Raw genomic sequence first — 24,404 nt, 5'->3', positions numbered from 1 at the left:
GACCAAATCCTAAAGGGCCTTGAAAAGAATGTCAGAATTTTGGATTTTTTTTTTTTCTTTCCTGAGAGCATTGCTTAACCTTTCTAAATGCCAATTCACTCAGCTATAAATTAAGATAATATTACCTAGCCTCATGATGTTTTTATAAAGACTCAATAAGATATATGTTTATAATTTGCTTAGAAACAAGGTCTGGCACATTATAAATATTTTATATTAGTAGCTATTATTAATTTTCTTAAGGCTGTTATTACTAGAATTCTTATTAAATAAGCCAATTTGTGGTCAGGGCAGAATAAGAGTCAGGAGGGTATCAGGGCTAGTAGGTCAGAGCTCCTCGAGAGCTTATTTGCTAGGGAACAACAGCGCAGCTAGATAATCAACTTCAGGAAGAAAGAAGAAGTAAGCATGTTATCATAGCTCTAAACTTGTACAGCCTGGAGCAGTGGCTCTCACCTAAGAGCTATCTGGCTTCCCAGAGGACATTTGAAGGTGCCTGAAGAACATACTGCTTGGTACAATTGAAGGGAGGATGTAATGGTTAGACTGGGGAGTGTCCTAATATCCCGCAGTGCACAAGACAGCCACCCACAACAAAGAATTGCAACAGTACTGAGAGTGGGAGCTCTTCACCTAGTGCATGCCTACCAAAGTGGGAACAGAGGTCACAGCTGACGCAGTGGGCTGAAAATGAGTTTATGTCTGTGAAGCTCTCTTCTTATTACTTGCTTGTCTCTATCCTTTGCCTTTTCTGTCCTCTGTTAAACTGGAATACAAACTAAACATCATATGGTGAATTACACGTATAGTTTGCTCTATCTCAAAGCTTCTAAAACATATATCCCTTCACTAGCTAATCACTTTCACCAAACCTCTGCAGTGGGTGGTAAATGTAGCTGACAAAAGCAATCGTGTGTTCCAGAAGTGTCAGTGGAGAAACACCGAGATGATGTGGGAGTGTCGAATTTGTGATTTTAGGTGGGGTGGTGTCAAACAGCTGCAAACAATATTGCCAGATTACCCAAATTAAACCCATTAAAAAATACCCATTTTTTAAAAGGATGTAAGGTTCATACAGTAGAATCTGGGTAAAAATAAGGTAACAAACGATTTCTTACTTATCTAGACTAAGGGTTTATATAGTCAAACGCATTATTGGTTGTACTATAGCATTCTGTTACCAATCTGAATTTCCTTGGGGATTTCTATAGTTCTATTTGTTGTGATATTGTCTTAATTAATGTCAAGTAATACTAGTGGATAGAAGTGCCCATGTTGTATCATTCTAACTTCAGTATTGAATAAGAGCAAATGCTTCTGCAGTAATTTTCAAAAATAATTTTATGTGATAATTTGCTAAGTAGTCCAGAATATGTTTTAAATATAAATATTTGTGATTAGTAAATACACTCTAATAATGTGTGTAAGAATCAGATACATGTATATTAATATTTATGTGAGGGCAGTTTAATTTTGAATGAGGGACTTCCTTAAATGAGGGTTTCAGGAATCTGTTAGATTCAACCTTTACTTGTTACAATGCAGAGGTGACAAGACTCTCTCCCTGATGAAAAAAGGGGTTAGTATTTAGCAAATTTCACAGTTCAAGTAAAAGTTAAGAAACACAAAATAAGCAGAGTTGTTAAGAGCTTAAAAACAATTGTTGTGTTTTTAACCTTATAATTCAAAAATAATAAAAACAGTAAAATATCAGGTTGGGAGGGCCTGAGATATCTATTGGGTTGGCCAAAAGTTCATTTGGATTTTTCTGTAACATCTTATGGAAAAATTTGAGTGAACTTCTTGGCCAACCCAATAAAAGAGAAAAGATCCAGGGTAGTATTTAAAAATACCAATATGATCATGTCATTCCTCAACTTATCACTATTTCATGATTTCTCATTACTCTTGGTGAAAACAAAAACAAAAACAAAAAATTCCCTAACAGCCTCGGAGAAGGCAATGGCACCCCACTCTAGTACTCTTGCCTGGAAAATCCCATGAATGGAGGAGCCTGGTAGGCTGCAGTCAATGGGGTTGCTAAGAGTCGGACATGACTGAACGACTTCACTTTCACTTTTCACTTTCACGCATTGGAGAAGGAAATGGCAACCCACTCCAGTGTTCTTGCCTGGAGAATCCCAGGGACGGAGGAGCCTGGTGGGCTGCCGTCTATGGGGTCGCACAGAGTCGGACATGACTGAAGTGACTTAGCAGCAGCAGCAGCAATACAGCCTAGTGTCTGGTCTAATCATTTTCTACTTCTCCAGTCCTCATCAACCAAATGCCTGCTGCCACAGAGCCTTTGTATATGTTCTTCCCTTTACCTGAAAGTCTCATTTCAGTTATTCCCTTATGCTACTCTTTTGTTTAATCACTCAAAGTTAGATCTCTAAATACATATACAGAGGACCCCAATCTCTCTTTTATATTCCTACCAGAGTAGTCATTTTTCTGTATATTTATGTGCTGATTTCATATAGGAGTAGCCAAGAATTGCAGCAATTTCTATAATCAATTTATCACAGTTTTACAAGGTTTACCAGTCATCTCTTGTGATTGCATATTTTTGGAAAAGATGAGCCCACAAGGTAAAAGATTAATAATTATGAATATGACTCATGTTTGTATAGAGCTTTATATCTTACTAAGCCTATTATAGCATGTTGAAAAGCACAGACATTACTTTGCTAACAAAGGTCAGTTCAGTTCAGTTCAGTTGCTCAGTTGTGTCTGACTCTACATCCCCATGAATCGCAGCACGCCAGGCCTCCCTGTCCATCACCAACACCCGGGGTTCACTCAGACTCACGTCCATCAAGACAGTGATGCCATCCAGCCATCTCATCCTCTGTTGTCCCCTTCTCTTCCTGCCCCCAATCCCTCCCAGCATCAGAGTCTTTTCCAATGAGTCAACTCTTCGCATGAGGTGGCCAAAGTACTGGAGTTTCAGCTTTAGCATCATTCCCTCCAAAGAAATCCCAGGGCTGATCTCCTTCATAATGGACTGGTTGGATCTCCTTGCAGTCCAAGGGACTCTCAAGAGTCTTCTCCAACACCACAGTTCAAAAGCATCAATTCTTCAGCGCTCAGCTTTCTTCACAGTCCAACTCTCACATCCATACATGACCACAGGAAAAACCATAGCCTTGACTAGATGGACCTTTGTTGGCAAAGTAATGTCTCTGCTTTTGTATATGTTATCTAGGTTGGACATAACTTTCCTTCACAGGAGTAAGTGTCTTTTAATTTCATGGCTGCAGTCACCATCTGCAGTGATTTTGAAGCCCAGAAAAATAAAGTCTGGCACCATTTCCACTGTTTCCCCATCTATTTTCCATGAAGTAATGGGACCGGATGCCATGATCTTCGTTTTCTGAATGTTGAGCTATAAGCCAACTTTTTCACTCTCTTCTTTAACTTTCATCAATAGGCTTTTTAGTTCCTCTTCACTTTCTGCCATAAGGGTGTTGTCATCAGCATATCTGAGGTTATTGATATTTCTCCTGGCAATCTTGACTCCAGCTTGTGCTTCTTCCAGTCCAGCGTTTCTTATGATGTACTCTGCATATAAGTTAAATAAACAGGGTGATAATATACAGCCTTGATGTACTCCTTTTCCTATTGGAACCAGTCTGTTGTTCCATGTCCAGTTCTAACTGTTGCTTCCTGACCTGCAATACAGATTTCTCAAGAGGTAGGTCAGGTGCTCTGGTATTCCCATCTCTTTCAGAATTTCCCACAGTTTTTTGTGATCCACACAGTCAAAGGCTTTGGCATAGTCAATAAAGCAGAAGTAGATGTTTTTCTGGAACTCTCTTGCTTTTTCCATGATCCAGCGGATGTTGGCAATTTGATCTCTGGTTCCTCTGCCTTTTCTAAAACCAGCTTGAACATTAGGAATTTCATGGTTCACATAGGCTATGGTTTTTCCAGTGGTCACGTGTGGATGTGAGAGTTGGGCTGTGAAGAAAGCTGAGCACCGAAGAATTGATGCTTTTGAACTGTGGTGTTGGAGAAGACTCGTGAGAGTCCCTTGGACTGCAAGGAGATCCAACCAGTCCATTCTGAAGGAGATCAGTCCTGAGTGTTCTTTGGAAGGAATGATGCTAAAGCTGAAACTCCAGTACTTTGGCCACCTCATGTGAAGAGCTGACTCATTGCAAAAGACCCTGATGCTGGGAGGGATTGGGGGCAGGAGGAGAAGGGGATGACAGAGGATGAAATGGCTGGGTGGCATCACTGACTCGATGGACATGAGTCTGAGTGAACTCCAGGAGTTGGTGATGGACAGGGAGGCCTGGCATGCTGCGATTGATGTGGTCGCAAAGAGTCAGACACAACTGAGCAACTGAACTGAACTGAACTGAAGTCTTACTCTCATTTGATCCTTGCAATAATCCCATGTGGTATATGGGAAAGTTATTTATTCAGCAAACATTTTAAGCATCTATTATGATGCTTAGTGCTAGGGATACAAGTATAACAATAAGCAGCAATTTTGTTCTCCTACCTTCAGGGAGATGATCTTTGGAAAGGGGAGAGGAGATACATGGTTAACAAACAATAATGGTGGGTAACTAGAGCTAAGTTTAGTGTAAGAAAAGATTGGTGCAGGAATGAGAACAAAAAAAAGGTTAATTCTGCCTGAGGACAATAGAGAAATGGGGAAAGCACTGCAAGCAGAGAGAACAACATGAATAAATGAACATGTAATTGTATATCATTTGTGTTGCAAGGAAATCAGATGCAGAGAGAGATTGGTAGAAGATGACATGGCTTTACTATCTTGGCCTCCTGTGTATTTCTCTGTGTTGTCTCACTCTCAGGCAGGCTCTCCTAAGCTAGTGACAAGCAGTTCCAATCTCATGTGTTATCCTCTCAACATTTTGAGTAAGACCCTTTGACATTGTATTTCATGGGCTCTACGTGGGTGAATCAGTCACTCTTCTCAGGAGCAGGTGATGTTATTTTAGGATTGACCACTTTTGATGAAAAAGTCCACTTCAAGGGTCAAATCCCAACTAGGTGTATCCAAATCACATGTCTTAAAGCAGGAGTTCTCAAACTTGAGCAAACATTAGACTTTCCTGGAGGGCTTAGCATATCTGTGCTGGACTGCACTCCCTAGAGTGTCTGACTCAGCAGATAAAGATTGTATTTCTAAGTTTTCAGGAGGTGAGGCTGATGCTGCCCATCCAGGGCCACACTTTAAAAACCACTACCCTTGAGGACTGGAAGGATAGTTTCCCATGAAAAATCTAAGTGCTGTTACCTGAAGCACTGATACCTCTAGATCCCAGGCTGCCTGAAACCAGAGAATTAAGCTGTAACTGTCTGTGTGAATTTGGAAGCCCGGTTGCTTGCATTTCAGCCCTTTCCCCCTTTCCTTTACCTTTTCTGCTTCACTTTATCAGTAGCCTCATAATCCTTTTCTGGCTACACAAGTGTGCTCACCTTCAAGCACCATATCTTTACCATTCTGAATCAAAATATATGTTCTTTGTTTGTTTGTTTGAATCGGAAGAACCTGATTCAAAGGTCTGATGTTTCTATATCCACTACAATCAGCAAACAGATCCAGAGTCTTTGGGTTAAAGGCCTTGTTTTTGACTGTTTATGTGGCCTTGGACATGTTACTTAAAGTCTGTGTCCCTCAATTCCTCATATGTATAATGTTGATAGAATAGTATCTCATAATAATAGCTGCATCATAAATATTGTTTGATGAGTTTAATTCAATGAATTCATGTTTGTAAAGTGCTTAGAATAGCTCCTAACACATAAGTAAGGCCTGTGTAAGCCTTAGGTTCAGTTCAGTTCAGCCTCTCAGTCATATCCGACTCTTTGCAACCCCATGAACACAGCATGCCAGGCCTCCCTGTCCACCACCAACTCCCAGAGTCCACCCAAACCCATGTCCATCGAGTCAGTGATGCCATCCAACCATCTCATCCTCTGTCATCCCCTTCTCCTCTTGCCCTCAATCTTTCCCAGCATCAGGGTCTTTTCAAATGAGTCAGATCTTCATATTAGGTGGCCAAAGTATTGGAGTTTCAGCTTCAACATCAGTCCTTCCAATGAACACCCAGGACTGATCTCCTTTAGGATGGACTGGTTGGATCTCCTTGCAGTCCAAGGGACTCTCAGGAGTTTTCTCCAACATCACGGTTCAAAAGCATCAATTCTTCGGTGCTCAGCTTTCTTTATAGTCTAACTCTCACATCTATACATGACCACTGGAAAAACCATAGCCTTGACTAGACAGACCTTTGTTGGCAAAGTAATGCCTCTGCTTTTTAATATGCTGTCTAGGTTGGTCATAACTTTCCTTCCAAGGAGTAAGTGTCTTTTAATTTCATGGCTAAATCACCATCTGCAATGATTTAGGAGCCCAGAAAAATAAAGTCAGTCACTGTTTCCACTGTTTCCCCATCTCTTTGCCATGAAGTGATGGGACCAGATGCCATGATCTTAGTTTTCTGAATGTTGAGCTTAAGGCCAACTTTTTCACTCTCCTCTTTTACTTTCATCAAGAGGCTCTTTAGTTCTTCTTCACTGTCTGCCATAAGGGTGGTGTCATCTGCATATCTGAGGTTATTGATATTTCTCCCAGCAATCTTGATTCCAGCTTGTGCTTCTTCCAGCCCAGCATTGCTCATGATGTACTCTGCATATAAGTTAAATAAGCAGGGTGACAATATACAGCCTTGACATACTCCTTTTCCTATTTGGAACCAGTCTGTTGTTCCATGTCCAGTTCTAACTGTTGCTTCCTGACCTGCATACAGATTTCTCAAGAGGCAGGTCAGGTGGTCTGGTATTCCCATCTCTTTCAGAATTGTCCACAGTTTATTGTGATCCACACAGTCAAAGGCTTTGGCATAGTCAATAATGCAGAAGTAGATGTTTTTCTGGAACTCTCTTGCCTTTTCAATGTTCCAGCAGATGTTGGCAATTTGATCTCTGGTTCCTCTGCCTTTTCTAAAACCAGCTTGAACATCTGCAAGTTCACAGTTCATGTATTGCTGAAGCCTGGCTTGGAGAATTGTAAGCATTACTTTACTAGCGTGTGAGATGAGTGCAGTTATGCAGTAGTTTGAGCATTCTTTGGCATTGCCTTTCTTTGGGATTGGAATGAAACTGACCTTGTCCAGTCCTGTGGCCACCGCTGAGTTTTCCAAATTTGTTGGCATATGTAATCCTTAGTTCTTATTTTATAAAATATCCCTTGTCAATTGCTTTAAATAATTAGACTTAAAAAATAATGAGATCATAATCTTGATCAATTTCAAATAAGAAAGAGCCTATAGAAGTCATAGAATTGAATCTCTTTTTTGAATACTTGATACACCTACAAACAGAAAATCAAATGATCTGACAAAAGTTAAGAAATGGTTAGTGAACTCAGCATTTATGTTTCTTATACCCTTGCTGCTCTACCACGTGCTTTACTTCTTTCTAATTAAGCATGGCTTCTCACGGAAAGACCGTGAATTTCAGAATCACAGGTTGAATTCCTTTTTCCCATGTTCTGTCCAAATAATAATCATTAATCAACTAGGTACTCTTTTGTAGCCTGTGTTTTCTTATTTTTGAAATGAGGTTAAAAACAGATACCATACAGGTTTTTTGTGAAGCCTAAATATAGAAAAGTGTGCGAAGTGCCTAGCACAGTGCCTGGGTAATATCAGTTTTTTGGTCAATATTTTGTTTCATTCCTCTCTTCTATTTACTTAACTAGTCCTATTTCCTTAAATAGTCCTATTTCATCTAAGTAGGAACCTTTACCACTTATATCAACAAGATAGCTAATGGTAGAAATTGTACATTGTATGTAGACTATATTGAACATGATGGAGAAAATATCCTTCTATGAGATGGCTTTCAACACTTTGCCAATCACTTCTGTCTGTGACTATACACTTGGGTTTTCTCCAGAACTAATGAGTACAATTGATAGTGGCCACCATGTGTGGAATACTTTTCATGTGCCTGGCATTCTGCTGAGTCCTTTTCATGCAGTCATCTATGTATTTATCATCCCAACCCTAGGAAGTTTGAACTGTCAGGACAGTTTTGCAAGAAACAGAATTTTATTGTCAAAACTGAATGTCTTCAAACCCTTGTGTAACTTGACTTAGATCTAAATTATTAGGACCTTTGTGCCACATAAGACTTGAACAAAGGGCAAAGTGTATACAGTGGGCCTTGACTGAAAAGACTGACATACAATTTTGAAATAAATTCAACTTTACCTTTTGTGTGGCTTCACATACATCCAGACTTCTTCTTGGGATAGTGTAGAACAGGCTGAATAGACTCACCCTAAAGACACCTCTCCTATATGGCCCTTTCTCTGTTATATAATGGCCTGTGTTTGGTGTAGAAAATTGGACTGTGTCTATTCTTGGAATATGTTATATTTTTTCTTGCCTCTGGATTTGCCAGAAAGGTTTCCTTCTCTCTCTAGCTGCCTTTCTGCATCTTCTCCATTTGCCTAAATCTGATAGATTCTTCAGACTAACTCAATTGTCTTCCTTCACGAAGGCCTGCCTGGGTTAAACTGCATTAATTACATTCTCAGGGTTCTAATTTGCTGAATATATTTTAAAATATTTATTGTACAATTAACACATGTATAAATTTGAAAAGTAAACTAGAATAAGCAAAAAGAATAAAAACAATCCCCTGAAGTTTTATCAGTCAGAAGAAAGCTTTGGTCTTAATTTCCATATAAGAATATATGTAACAGTAAAGAAATATAAGTACACACATACACACTAGAGATGGAAATGGAAACCCACTCCAATATTCTTACCTGGGAAATCCATGGACAGAGGAGCCGGTCAGGCAGTAGTCCATAGGGTCGCAAAAGGGTTGGACACAATGTAGTTAATAAGCAATAAATACACACATACATATGTGTACATATGTTGAGTGTTTAAAAATTCTTTATCTATTATAGTATACCTTGCTCTTTTGCTGAGTATTATACTATAAAACAAAATATTTAAAAATGACTGTCTTTCCATCTGTATAGTACTTTATGCTGCAAGTAACAAATAAGTAGCAAGACATGACTAGTTTCCTACTTACTGATTTATTATGATCTTGAGCAAATTACTTATTCTGCTATTTTGTTTTGTAATTATTTGACTTCACAAAAATCAGAAGGCACTAACGGACAGCCAGTCTATCCCCATGGTGCTCTGCGTGAAAATAAGTCAGCTTAGATATAATAGACTAAAATCCCACTACTTAAGACTCCAAGCAGTGAGATAAAGAGCCATGAAGTCGACTGTTTTTTTACAAAAAATATTTAACCTAAAGGGATGTTTTGAGGATTAGTTGAAATAAGGCAAATAAGATACGTAACATAGTGCCTGGCACATAATAAGCATTAAAAAATATTAATCATTAATATTATTCCCATTACCAATATGTATTCATTCAACATATGTTAACTATGTGTCCAGAAGTATGCTAGATCCAACTTATAAAATCTTAAAGTCTATTTAAGGTATTGTCACTATATAACAGTATTTCCACAATTGGCAGTGGGATATGATGGATAAGTGGAAAATTAGAACAGCCAAGACTTTAGTCTTAACAATGAGACAGTGATTCCAAAAAAATCTCAGAGAACAAAATTTCCTATCTCTCAGTGACGATTTCATAATGAGCTATCTTGCAACCTGAGGAATTTTTTTTTTAAGTCTTCCAGATTCTATAGTAAAAAAGCAAAAACCAAAATAGCTCTGTCATGTTTAGCCACTGCCAATTAATGCCTGGAATTGGATTAACCACCAGAAAACCAGTTCAAGTAACGTAAGACTCAAGCTGTCAGGCAGGGTTAGTATCCTTGGAGGGACCACATACATATCTTGTCAGGGAAAAACAGCCTACAATATCATCTTTTTTCAAGGCACGAGTAAATTCCTGCCTCATCCGTACAAAACCTTCAGACCTCCAAGAGGCCAGAGGGTACAGATTAAAATTCATGCTTAGCAGAAACAGCTTCCGTGCTACTCGCCACACTCTTGTACACAGTATTCAAAAGAGAATCCCAAGGACTTAGCTATTGTCTCAGCTCTGCATTTGAACTCTGTCCATGTACAGGCAGAGAGCAGCTAGTGTTTTACGAAGGGCGGGGGCGGTTACATTTAAAGTGCTCGGCATTATCAGAAACCCCTATGTTTGGATTCTTATTAAGAGGGCCACAAAATGTGTCTGCTCTATTCTTTGTTACCTTAAGCCTTTGTTGTCAGGTTGGGAACACTGTTGAATTCTGTTAAACAATGGTGGTGGGAGGGGGAGTGGAACAGGTTTTGAACAAACAACCTTGTGTATGTTTATGTGAATGTGCGTGTGTGTGTGTTTCCCAAAGACCAGAAAACCAAAGGAGACTATTAGAAGAAAATCTTAAAGCAAATCTGTGGGTTACTAGACCCATTGGGGTCTTTACTGATTGTGTTCCACAAGGTTATTTGACTAGAAACACCTGTTGTTTTCTCTGCAGAGCCGTTGGGCAGGGAAGGGGTGCAGCCACAGCATACAGATTAGAACACGTGGCTGGTGCATGAACCCTGGTAGGTCGTAGTAAAGCAAGAGCGTAAATACTGGAGGATGCCTTCTTTGTCAGTTCCATGCTACTTTTGGAGAATTTCTGGCATGCACTTCCTCGCATTTGGCACTGTAGTCTATTTTAATAATGTTTACGCTCTTGTTCTGCTCCTCATCCCAACAAGCTGTTAAAGAGAAGCCACATTTAAACGAGCCTCCTTGCATCTTTTGCTGCTACTTGAAGAGGGTAGCAGCCTGTTCCCCAGAATAGTGTGGAAAAGATCTTCTCCAAATAAACTACTTTAATGCTAAGCAAAATGCCACATATATAAAATAGGTAATGCCGAATTATGTAAAATGCTTTTTTCAAGAAAGAGGGAAAAGGACTTAGCACCAAAAAAATAAAAAATCTGTCAGCATGGGGAGTTCCAAAAATAGCCATCAAGGTAGTTTGAATTGCTTAATATTGCAATTACTATTTACTTCTTCAAATTAGTCTCCATTATCTTATGAAAGAATCTTTAGGATAATTTATTTGACTCTCCGGGGGGCTTGTGACCATCATGAATAGATGTTTAAAGAGCCTTCGAAGACTCTTCTAAAATCTAATTTAGTCTTTGCATCACACACTTTTACTTATTGCTTATCCCCTTCCAAACACCCTCACATTCCAAATTTCTCAAGGAAACCTTTTTCTCCATTAGTGTTAATACATTGGCATGCAGTGGGGATATTAGCCTTGAGTTATATGTATCAAGAGAAACAACAAAGCCAATGTGCTTTGTTCTTAGCAAGCTCACTTAATCTCTCAGATATGTAAAGATGAATCAGAAAAACAATATGAACCAGCTCATCTTCTTAATTGGAATCATAAAATGAATGTTAGAGTTAAAAACATAAAAAGTACTTTAGAGAGAGTATTCATTCTAGACCCTTCTTTTGCTATTTGAGAAGAAAGAGGTTCAGAATGCTCCAACAACTGATATAAGATCCACAAGAAGGTATCTGACAGCATACAAATGATCCAAACAAGAGATGAGTGCTCGATATTTCCAATTTCATTTTCCCATCTTACCATTCTGGCACTTACTATGTGATCATCATAATGAACTGAGAAAACTCATAAAAATACAGATACCCAGAATTCTCCCTTCAAAGACCTGTGTTAATAGCAATGGTGTTGGGCATGAGAATCTGCATTTTGACAAGTCCCCTGAGAAGTCCTTAGGATACAAAAATATGGAAAACTTTGTACTCTACAATTCTGTCTTCAGAGATCAAAAACCATTTCTTATCACTTAAGGCTGTATAAAAGTTTCTAAGATGTATCCTTATGAGTTTATTTTTAAATTGTCTGTATTTATATGTGAGACTTTGGGGAAGCCTTGCATTGAGACCTGTGCGGTGTCCATTTATAAGTCAATTTTCCTGGAATCTGCTTTAATATTTATGGTATTTGTACGTCTGTCTTCTGTACTATTGCCATTTCTTAGAGTCCATCTAGAGCTTTGACCATTCAATCAACATTCTATTTAGTAAGATATTGAATCCAGAGATGCACAGAAACAGTCCCTTCTGAGGTATGCTGCAGGAGCTAATGTCAGGCAGAAGCAGTGAAAATACTTGGCAACTGTCTGAACTATGCTTGCCTTTGTGTGAATTTCCTCGAGATGAGGTAAACTGTGTTCTGGCGAGAGATTAACATTTATTTATTTTTATTATTTTTTAATCCCTTCCCACTGGTTCATATGTGTCGACTGTTGACAGTGGTACTAGTTGTGAACTTTACGGAGAAATGGCACCTTTTATAGGGTCAGCCTTGTGAAAAGGCTGTAACAGACACTGCCTTTCGTCTTTGCAATTTTAGCAGTGCCAAGTATATTCAGGTACTATGTTCAGTGCCCAGAAAGATCTCTGCTAAATCAAAGGAGTTGAGGGTACCTGTAATCATTTAAATAGAAAGTTTAACTTTCAGGTAATTTTGAGGGAACAAGAATGACAAATGGAGAAGAGTTGCAAATGACTCTTTTAAAAAGACAGACTTGGCGTCTAAGCGCACGTGGCTTATTTTAGCAATTTCAGAGGCTGTGTACTCAAGTCTCCTGCGAATTGTGCTTTTATACCACCCCATTTGACAATTAAAATGGAAAAACGTGGGAAAAGCCATTGTTTGTTTTTTCTATAGTGTCATCAGTATGCACTGCACTGAACGATAGCCGGGGCAAGGCAAATAAAGGCTCTGCCCTGTGGAGCTTGCAATCGAGCAGCATAATACAATGCAGAACAATACAATGCAGAACAAGCAGGTAGTGATTAACAACCTTTCTAAGTGGCATTCTTTGCAGAATAGGAGGGTGTTGGTTTTTTTTTCCCCTAAATCAGTGGGTGGGAGGACAGACAGACATATGTTAATTGAGAAAGCAATTTCATCTATAGGGACTTTGACAGAAGACACAAGTCAGCCTTGGGTGAATAGATTAAGAAGGAATGAAGATGAAGAGGATGGTATGATCAGTAATTAAAGATTTCAGGGCAGCCTATCTCTGCACTGAATAAAGAACTGGGGAGCTCCTGGAAATAGCAAGTGTAGCCACATTATAAAGAAGAAAATAGGAACCAAGGTATTTAATAAAGAGTCCCTTTCTAGTATTTCAGAAAAGGAGATTGTTTGAAAGCATTCTCAGAGAACAAACAGGGACAACAAGGTGGGCTGTGGGCTTCAAAATGTGAAAGTTTACTTGAGTCTCATAGGGATTCCGGCCAGCAATTGATAAATGAATTTGTAGCTGATTATAGAAGAAGAAAATGGCACTGTTTAGCTAGAATTCTATGTCGAGAGATCATGAATCCAGAGCAATGACTGTGTGAATTTGGACATATCTTGGACCATAAAGCCAGAGTTTGGTTTTGTGTGTTGTATATGTATGTAAGGTATGAGAAACTACTAGAAGTGAGAAATTATTTTCACTCCAGTAATAATGTCTAATTTTATTGAGTGCCCCACTATTCTCAACACTACTTATACCACCTCCTTGACTCTCACAGCTGTTATTTTTCCTCACATAACTGTTACACACTCCATTTCACAGAAGAGTAAATTGAGTCACACCACTCTGGCTTCAGAGTCAGTGCTCGAACCACTGTGTGGTAAATTGCTGTCAAAAATTCCAGGTTCCCATTTTCAAGAAAAACCTTCCTTGACGGAACCCTCTTGTATTTTCATGGAAGTTAGGGAACACTCATTTCTTTTGCTCTTGTGTGATCCCATATGTCATTTCCATATATCAGTCTCCCCATTCTGCTCAAAGCCCCTAATCCATTCTAAGAAATGGTAAATTTGGATGAATAAGGTGATATTGTTTGTGTCAACTACAATAAATTTAATATCTACAAATCCAGATAAAATAATAACAGATAGAAATGAACACCATGAATCCACTCAAACCCCATAAAAGAATACTGTAAAACTGGGAAATAAAACATATAATAGATTAAAGCTTGAGCCAATGAAAAATATTAGCAAATGGCTTTTGCTATATTAGCTTCATTGTAGAAAGCCCCAGAGTAGCCTATGACAGCCTAGGTTCAACAGTATCACATCCAAATAGATTAGAGCTACATATAGAACTTAAATAGCTTTCCTATTGTTTATCTCAGTGTAGCAACACCAAAGATGCTTCATGGTATTCAGAGGTTCTTTGTCTCTCTTTCTATTTTGTATTTATCTTTGCCTCACCCAAGCTATTTCTTTATCCCAAGAGCCTTCATACGATTCTGAAATATAATTTTAGGTAATATTTTATTTTAAAATACAGTAGGTCCTAGACCATTATTTAATTCAGATTGGTTAGGAAAACCAACCTCTGCTGTGAGAATTATTAGGACAATCCTAACGAAGTTGACGGAGAAGGCAATGGCACTCCACTCCAGTACTCTTGCCTGGAAAATCCCATGGACGGAGGAGCCTGGTAGACTGCAGTCCATGGGGTTGCTAAGAGTCGGACAAGACTGAGCGACTTCACTGTCACTTTTCACTTTCATGCATTGGAGAAGGAAATGGCAACCCACTCCAGTGTTCTTGCCTGGAGAATCCCAGGGATGGGGGAGCCTGGTGGCCTGCCATCTATGGGGCCACGAAGAGTCAGACACGACTGAAGTTACTTAGCAGCAGCAACGAAGTTGAGGTCACTAGTTTAAGAACTTGAGAGCAAAATTCCAAGCCTATTTAAGTAGCCTGAAAGTGAAAGTCACTCAGTGTGTCTGACTCTTTGTGACCCCATAGACTATACAGTCCATGGAATTCTTCAGGTCAGAATATTGGAATGGGTAGCTGTTCCCTTCTCCAGGGGATCTTCCCAACCCAGGGATCAAACCCAGGGTTCAAACTGATCCCAACCCAGGGATCAAACCCAGGGATCAAACTGAGCCACCAGGGAAGCCCAAGAAGCCTATCTCACGTTAAATGTAAACTTCCACAATATCTGTGCTCCTTGAGAGCAGATAAAATTTTTTTTTTATCTTCTTAGCCCCTAACAAGTGTTTAACCAAATAAAAAATGAAGGAGAACACGCTAAATTGTATTAAATGCCATATTTACACAAGCATTCCTAAAACTCTTCAAATGACTTTAAGCAGATATACATTAAACTTTTAATTCTAATAATGTAGACTGTAGATATTATGGGGAGGAGAAGCTAAGAACTCATTTCATAAGCATTACTATCAGGTTTTTTTTTTTTTTCTTGGTTTAACTCTTTTTATTTCTCCATCCTCTTTACATATTCCTCTTCCTAAGTTTATCAGACCTTAACCTAAAACAAATATCAAACAACAAAGTCACTATGTTCAATTTCAAACAACTGTGGCATCTCTGTATCTCTCTTTAAAGCTAAAATTCTCAAAAGAAGGTACTACATTTTTTGCAATATACTCCTTCAGTCTTTGAAATAGAGGTCTGCCCTCCACCTCTACTGAAGCATGCCTTTCAAATTTAATTAATGATTCATCTTTAACCTTCTTTTCACTAAGTTGAGGTATAATTTTTATTCACTGGGAAAGCAGAGTCCTAAATATTTTTGACAATGTGTACACTGAATAAACTATACACCTTTGTAGATATATTATGTTTGCCTCATTCCAGATCATTCCCTCATGCCACCTTCCAGGTGTGATGAAAAAAATCAGAATGGTTATTGCCTCTGGCAGAAGGTAAAATGCATTCTGATTTCTTTCATCGTAGATTATTTTTTCCTTCTGTAGAACTTAAGGTAAATGAAATGGAACAGTGTGTAGTCTTTTGTATCTGGCTTCTTTGATTCTGTATAACATTTTGGAGTTTCATCAACATTGTCATCTATAACAGAAGTTCATTGTATTTCACTAGAAGTATAACTGGTGTGTGTTTAGTCACTCAGTCGTGTCCAACTCTTTGTGACCCCATGGACTGTAGCCCACCAGGCTCCTCTGTCCAGGGAGTTCTCCAGGCAAGAATACTAGATGTGGGTTGTCATGCCCTCCTCTAGGGGATCTTCCCAACCCAGGGATCAAACCCAGATCTTCCACATTGCAGGTGGATTCTTTACCATCTGAGCCACCAGAGAAGCCCTGTATAACTAGTAGCTGCTTCCTATTAAATAATCATACTGCACTGCATTAATCAATTATTTTGTTTTGTATATTTGGATTGTTTCCAGTTCAGGGCCATTATGAGTAAAACTATTATGAGCATACCTGTACATGTCTCTTTGTGAACATGTTTTCATTTCTCTTTTGTAAATGCTCAGGAAGAGGATTGCTGAATCATAAGATAGATATATATTTCACTTTATGAGAAACCTTCAAACAGTTTTCCAAAGTGGACACACCATTTTGTAGTCCTACCAGAAATGAATAAAAGTTCTAATAACCCCATATATTAACAATATTTGGTGTTTTCAATGTTTTTAATTATAACTATTTTAGCAGGTATGAACAATATCTGCATGTGATACTAATTTGCATTTTCCTAATGACTAAAGATCTTGAGCACTTCTTGATTTTATTATTCATTTGTAAACTATCTGTTCAAGAATTCTGCCTATTTTGAGTAGTTTATTATTATGTATATTACTATTATATACGTATTTGTAGGAAACCCCTGCCTCATTCCATACACAGAAATCAATTCAAATGAAGTATGGCATGGAGCATAAAAATGATAAAAATTTCATACTATTCTTAGGAAAACATCTCGACAGCATAGGCAGAAATTTCTTAGAGGGAACAAAGAAAGCACTATCCATAAAATAAAATACTGGTGTATCAGATTTCATAAAAATAAAATCCTTCTGCACATTAGTTCAGTTCAGTTCAGTCACTCAGTCGTGTCCGATTCTTTGCGACCCCATGAACTGCAGCACACCAGGCCTCCCTGTCTATGGTCAAGTCACCATTAAGAAAAAGAACAGGCAAGCTACAGACTGAGAGAAAATATTCAAAATGAATATATCTGACAAGTACTTGAATGAGCAATCTATAAATAACTGATGATCTTTTAATTATTAAATATATGGACTTTTCATTTCTTCCTTCTGTGCCTTCCTTTTTCACATCATTTGCCCCTGTTTGACCAGTCACTTCTTAAAAAGTGATTTGTCCTAGTTGTTGTTCTTTTTCTTTGGTCATTTTTTATTTTAATTCATTTATTTTAATCATTTTCACTGCCTTTCTTTGAATTATTTTCTGATGTGTTATCCAGGATCATCTTCCTAGTTATTTATTCTTTTCAGTCTAACTTTTCCCTTGAGTGGTCTAAATCTTGCCACTCACAGTATGAACTGTCAACCAGCAGCATCAGCCTCTGTGAGCTCCTCAGACTTAAAGAAGCCCCACACTGCATCACAGATCTGCATTTTAACATCCTCAGGTGGATTCCTATAAATACACATTCAGTTCAGTTCAGTCGCTCAGTCACGTCCAACTCTGCGACCCTATGAATCATAGCATTCCAGGCCTCCCTGTCCATCACCAACTCCCGGAGTTCACACAAACTCATGTCCATCGAGTCAGTGATGCCATCCAGCCATCTCATCCTCTGTCATCCCCTTCTCCTCCTGCTCCCAATCCCTCCCAGCATCAGAGTCTTTTCCAGTGAGTCAACTCTTTGCATGAGGTGGCCAAAGTATTGGAGTTTCAGCTTCAGCATACACATTAAAGCTTGAGAAAAAGTAGTATTGTAACTTATATCCCTGGTTTCAACTGTCTCCTCTGCTGATAATCCTTACATATTTAGTACATGCCATTCTAATGTGGTCCAGATTTATATCTTAGCAAGTCGAGTGCCTCCAGATGGTTGATATCTAAGTAGGTATGTAAAATACAATATGTTCAAAACCAAATTCATTATCTTTCTCTTTTTAAATTTTCATAGTTCATGATGAGATGAGGGCAAATAATTTTTGTCTAAGAATATTAGTGACTTTTCTAAAATGAAGAGATATTGCATAAAAATAAAATGGCATTACAGTTCTCAGCTTTTAATTCTATAAGGCAAGGAGGTCATAGACTGAATTATTACAGGAGTAGTATAAAATAAAAAAATGAAAAATAAATCATCATAGACTGTATCCCACCAGGCTCCTCTGTCCGTGGAATTCTCCAGGTGAGAAAACTGGAATGGGTTGCTATTTCTTTCCCCAGGAGATCTTCCTGATCCAGGAATCAAATCCAGATCTCCTGCATTACAAGCAGATTTTTTACCGTCTGAGTCACCAGAGAAGCCAAAATAAATAATATGCTGAAATATTGTAAATCAAAAAATAGTGATAACATATATTAACTCTCTAAAAGAAAGATTATCATTTATGATCTATTCTAAATAATCCTAGAGTGCCGAACTCAATTTTTTCCACTTGCAACGAGTTTAGCAATGTTACATACTGGAGAGGAAATGCTATGAATTTTGTATCTGTTATATGATGCCAGAATATCATCAGATTTTTATTCCATCAAAAAATAGTTATCAGCAAACACTAAAAGTTATGTTTTATTCAGCTATTCCCAGCTATTCAGCTATTTTGTGGTGACAAAAGCAAGCCGTTCAACTTGGATGAGAGGGAGAAATGCAAAAGATTTGATTTCTATTATATAAAGACTAAAAATTATTATTGAATTTTTACTACTGAATTACACATATCCCATAGGCACCGAGTACAATGATGGTTACATTTTTAGTGAAAATATTTTATTTCATCCCAGATGTCAGAACGTCTTCAAAGTCATGTCACAGAAAGGACATTTCCTTACTATTTCTCTAAGGTAAAGATTTAAATTCATGCATCCCATTTTGAGAAAGATTTTTCAGGTGAAGTTGAATGCCACTCATAACTCCTTTTCTCCAAAAAAAAGGAGGAGGCAAATGAATTGTCATACTTTGGCTTGATTCTTGGCCAAGTCCATAGGATAACATATCAATAAGCATGACTGAAATATGCTGTTTCCACTGTGTTTATGATAATAATGCCATTAGAAAACATTTATGGAGAGTTTCCATGTGCCTCACTTTATTATCATTATCCCATCAGGTTCATACAACAGCCTTATGAGGCTTAGAGAGTTATAGTGACTTTCTTAAGTTCTCATAGTTTGAAAAATCCTACAGGTTTTCAGGCTAATTTCAAAGTCAATGTTATTAACCACTCTAATGCAAAGGTATCAAAGTTTGTCATCTTCTTTTTTCACCCTCAAAGGAGAAAAAAAAAATATATTTGGAGAAATAATAAAAAAAAATTACAGAAATCTATTCTCTCTGCACCTCTGGAGGGTAAATTTTCTGCTCTGTGGAGTCAGAAGGAGAGAATCAGTCAGAGAAATAATAAAAATGATGACAACTGTGTGCGTTCTCTAGAGGAGAGGAAAATGAATTACTTCATGGCATCAGGGTGCATTTGGAAAGTAGGACTTCAAGGAATCCTAGAAAGAAATTTTATTTCTGAGTGGTGTGTGATCCTCTCCCCATGCCCCAGTATTAGGCCAAAAAGAATCCACTCATTCCAAACAGGGGTAGATATCCACACAACTCTTTTTCTTTCTCTCTCTCAAACTTCAGCATTAGTATGGACCCCAAATTTACCACTTGTACAACTAGACACATGAGCATTTCCAGCTGAGAAAACGAATTTTTCACACATTGCTGGAATCCTTATCCTGAGCAGACACAGCATCCTCTCCACACATGGGCTTTCTGAGTGAAATCAGTGCTGCTGCCAGGATCCACGCTTTCAATCTATATTCATCCACACGGCATCGTATCTTCTTGGGGAGGGCATTGTCATACAGTTGAAGCTAATGTTCTGGCAGGCTTTTATCTTGCTAGTCTATCATTACAATCCCAACTGAACCAGAAGGCCTCGGGGGGTTTTCTGTTGCTCTCAGTCAATCAGTATGGCAGATACCAACTTTTCATAACGAACTGCTCCAAAGGAGGCAGTCACTGCATGGGGTTTCCGCTTTCAGCATCTCTTCCTCCTCCTACATAAGAAATCTGGAATAATTAATGGGGAAAAAATTAGAAGTGTTAGGTTTTGCAGTATTTGACCAGGTGACAAGTTTCAATTATTGTTTGTAAATTTCTAGTCTTCTCTGGAGCTGCTACCTAATAAACTGCTACTAAAATTAAAGTTCAGGAAGAGCTTTCTGAGCTGTTTACTGTTAACTGCATCTCCTTCAGGAGACAGTATTTAGATTCTATGGGGCAAAATGATCCTAGTAATGTGAGATGCAAATAGAACTGGTTAGTTGTATGTATATATATCACAGTATACACATTTTCCCTGTTATTATTTTTAAAATTTTTTGGACATTATTTTAGATGTATGTTTCCTGCCTTCTTAAACAAAATATGTTGAATAATTTAACTTTATTCTAGAGAGCTCAGAACATCATTTTGACTATCCATTAATGGTTATGGAATAATGATGCTGTATTGGATTCTATGCAATTTCACATGTCTTGTTGTAAGCCACCATTTCTTTCATTCAGTCGTTCATTCTCTGAATTCCACTTATTTGCCAAACCTAAAAAAAAAAAAAAAAAAATCAATGAGCCAAATCAGGCATTGCCTTTGTCTTCTTGGATTTAGTCTAGTCTGAGAGGTAGGTACAGATAGAATAAATACACACAAAAAATATAAAATTCAAATTTAATAAATGCCAACAAGAAAAAGAACAGGATGTCATCAAGGAGAAGGATAGATTTATCTAATTCAGATGAAAGAGTTAGGGCAAGACTCTGAGGAAGGGGAATTTCCCTAGTGAGGTTTTAAAAATTAGGAATGAGCTGGAGCAAAATAATAGCATGTGTAAGGGCTTTAAGGTTAGAAAGACCTCAAATACTCAAAGATTAGATGAATGGAAGGCCAGTGCTACCAGGAAATGATGTGGGAGGGGGATTTCAGAAGGATATTTATGTTCTTTAAATGTCTTAAGAGAAAGAAATTCTAATTCGTTTCTATCGAGTGATTTTTAAATTTCAGGAAAATAGTCACAAATTTAAGGGGAAAAAATGATACAAAAATAACTTGATACTCTTAAGAATGAATAAGGATTTAGGTCAAACACAGATATAATCCACAAATTACCTTTATGTTTGTTATTCATCTTCACAATTTCCCCTAAGTTATGAGGATTCCCCATGGAAATTAAAATGAGTCTGACAAGGGATAAAATAAACAAACAAAATGACAATTGAAGCCCCAAAGTCACTACTTCTCAGATTCCCACCTCATTAGACCTCAGGAGTTTCTATAAAGGGATTATTAAACAAATGAATTCTTATTTTAGTTCCTGTAGCATGTTGCTAGTGTGAAAACAATTTATATGTAAAACAAATTAAATTATGGCAAATTAGCATAAAGTTCAGTATTATACAGCAAATTTTAAAATAGTAAAAGTGTTTGACTTATGAAAACTAAAAATAAGATGTTTTCTCAAAAAATCTCCCTCCTTTATTAGACCATATTTTTTTTTCTTTTGGAAAAAATTATTAAAACAAAAGTATACTTGAATTATGCCTATAATTCACTTGCATTATAGATTAGTACTTAAATAAACATGTAGAAAATATTTTACTTCCTAGAAATTGATTTTCTGTTGATTTAAAAAAAAGAGAGATTCATAAGATGCATAAATTGCTTCTTAAATTCATCCCAAGCCTTGAAATTCATTATCCAATTAATGGTACTCAGTATGTGTTATTCATAAAATACCCATAAAATCGATCATTAAAACTCAGAGCAATAGATTTTTATACTAGAATGTATGTGTACTCAAGACAAAACCAATTCTAGTGCCTGCTAATACCAACGTTATTAGAAAACCTTTTCCTTGTTTTACTTTTTGAATGTAATTAGAAATTTGCTTAAAAATCCCCACTGACATGCAATGTTAATATTGGTGCAATTAATGAAATGCTAATATTTATGAATTAATTGGCAAAAATCTTGATGAAAGGAAGCTAACAGAAATCATTTATGCAGAATCTACCAGAGGACAAGATTTGTCCTTGGTGACTTGCTCATTTTGCTTTCAGAATGTTATTTAGTAAAATAGTCAGTGGTATTTCAGTAAATTCTTGGTTGAAAGAATTCTCTAAGACAAAGTTAACAAGCTAGTTTCTAACATAGATGTTAATTGGAGATGTAGGAATTGATATTTCTCAATCACTAAAATATGCAGGAATAAAAATGTGATTCTTTTTTCTACAACTCAACCTTGTCTTGAGCTTTCCTTTTCCCTGAGGGCCAAACATACAGTCTTAGTCCATTCTATGTGGACTCACTTATTTTAGGATTAAACTACTTAATTCAGTACTTACTCCACTCCCTCCACTTCTACCAGCATCTCCTCTAGGTTCATCTGACTTTCTAAACATTATGTCAGTATTTGCTAAACCTTCTTTGTTCCAATTTATTTTCCATCCACAGTGATGTGTTGTTTTCTTCTTTGGCATCTTTGTGCCACACGTGAAATTTCTACCTGTCAGCTATTAATAATCAACGTCAGAACACCACCATCTTTGGTTCCACAGGAAAACAAGTAGCAGCTCGCCTGCCCTGTTACATGGACTGGGGATAATTTGGTTAAGCATGCTCTATCCTCCCAAACCATCTTGGTTTTAGAAACTCTCAGCAAAGTTTGGTGCCTTCTACGGTAGATAGGGGCTTCCCTGGTGATTCAGTGATAAAGAAACTGCCTGCAAAGCAGGAGACATAGGAGATGTACATTCAGTCCCTGGGCCAGAATGATCCTCAGGAGAAGGAAATGGCAACCCACTCCGTTGTTCTTGCCTGGAAAACTCAATAGACAAAGGAGCCTGGCAGGCTACAGTCCATGGAGTTGCCAAGAGTCAGACATAGATGAGCAACTGAACAAAGACAGCAAAGAACATATAGGCAGGGCTCAGGTCCCATGTGGAGAAGGCAATGGCACTCCACTCCAATGCTCTTGCCTGGAAAATCTCATGGGCGGAGGACCCTGGTGGGCTGCAGTCCATGGAGTCGCTAGGAGTTGGACACGACTGAGCGACTTCACTTTCACTTTTCACCTTCATGCATTGGTGAAGGAAATGGCAACCCACTCCAGCGTTCTTGCCTGGAGAATCCCAGGGACGGGGAAGCCTAGCGGGCTGCCATCTATGGGGTCGCACAGAGTCGGACATGACTGAAGCAACTTAGCAGCAGCAGCAGCGGCAGGTCCCATGTAATGTCGGTGATATTAGACATCTTAGAAGAATCACAGCTGAAGTACACTGAAGTATGTATCTTGGTAAATATTCTTCAAAAGTTTTTTTTTTTTTTCCTTAATTCTATTTTTGGCTTTTGTACACTGAGTCTCACATTTGACATCTTTTATTTTCTGTCCCCACCAAAGCAATTTCCATTTAGGAAACAGTGGACTCATAAAGGCCAGGCAACAAGTCAAAAATTTGCTGATCCTCAAAGGGTACATGAAGCTCCTTGGTCAGTGCTTCATGTTGTGCCATTGTTACATAGTTTCTTTATCATTCTAAAACTTGAACACTAGGTCAAACTTGGAAATTAAAAAATTATAAAAGAAAGGGTGAAAGAGAAGAAGGAAGGAAGAAGGAAAGTATGCATATTAGCATGTGATCAGAAATCAGACCTTCAATATAAACCCTCATAATATCATTAAAGTGAAAGTCGCTCAGTCATGCCTGACTCTTTGCAATCGCATGGACTATACAGTCCACGGGATTCTCTAGACCAGAATACTGGAGTGGGTAGCCTTTCCCTTCTCCAGGGGATCGTCCCAACCCAGGGAATGAACCCAGGTCTCCCTCATTGCAGGCGGATTCTTTACCAGCTGAGCCACAAATTTAGGGATAGATAGGGCAAGACAGTAAATTGAGGAAGTTACCTCCTATCTCCTTTTTACTCCTCTCCTGACAACATTCATATCTTTTTGCACAGCCTTTCCCATCTACTCAGGTTCCAGCTCCAGGTGATACCCACAGGTCTTTTAGCCATGTGTTAGATTATCATTTTATTGTTTAAAACATTTTCCTTTAGAATTTCTTTCCATGAAGCCAACGGTTATACAGTCATTAAGTCCAATCTGTATTTTAGCAAGGGCTTCTTGGTGATAAACTCATCACAGATGTACCCAAATTATTTTGAGGTACAAAGCAGGTCAGTGGTGAAAGCAGTTTATGTCAAACTGGCTACCTTGTGATCACCCAAGGACATGGGTTGGACCATCTTCCAATTAATAGGAAGGCTATGGAGAACTTAGGGAAATTGAAAGAAAGTTTATTAGTCATACAAGGGATTACTGGAAAGGGCA

At 38.0% G+C, this 24,404-nt stretch overlaps 1 long non-coding RNA gene and 1 other non-coding gene across 4 annotated transcripts in view; one reads left to right on the top strand and one right to left on the bottom strand.

The window, feature by feature from the left end:
- Positions 1-24,404, top strand: part of LOC123335008 — a 604,601-nt gene that overhangs the window by 502,899 nt on the left and 77,298 nt on the right. The gene's annotated exons all lie outside the window — the stretch shown is intronic.
- LOC112587178 lies at positions 9,150-9,295 on the bottom strand. Its single transcript, XR_003111705.1, has one exon. It is a non-coding gene; the product is annotated as a small nucleolar RNA SNORA79 (small nucleolar RNA).

The sequence above is a fragment of the Bubalus bubalis genome, chromosome 9, assembly GCF_019923935.1.
Source record: "Bubalus bubalis isolate 160015118507 breed Murrah chromosome 9, NDDB_SH_1, whole genome shotgun sequence".
NCBI lineage: Eukaryota > Metazoa > Chordata > Mammalia > Artiodactyla > Bovidae > Bubalus > Bubalus bubalis.
The sequence above is the reverse complement of the archived record's forward strand: the minus strand, read 5'-3'. Positions and strand labels throughout refer to the sequence as shown.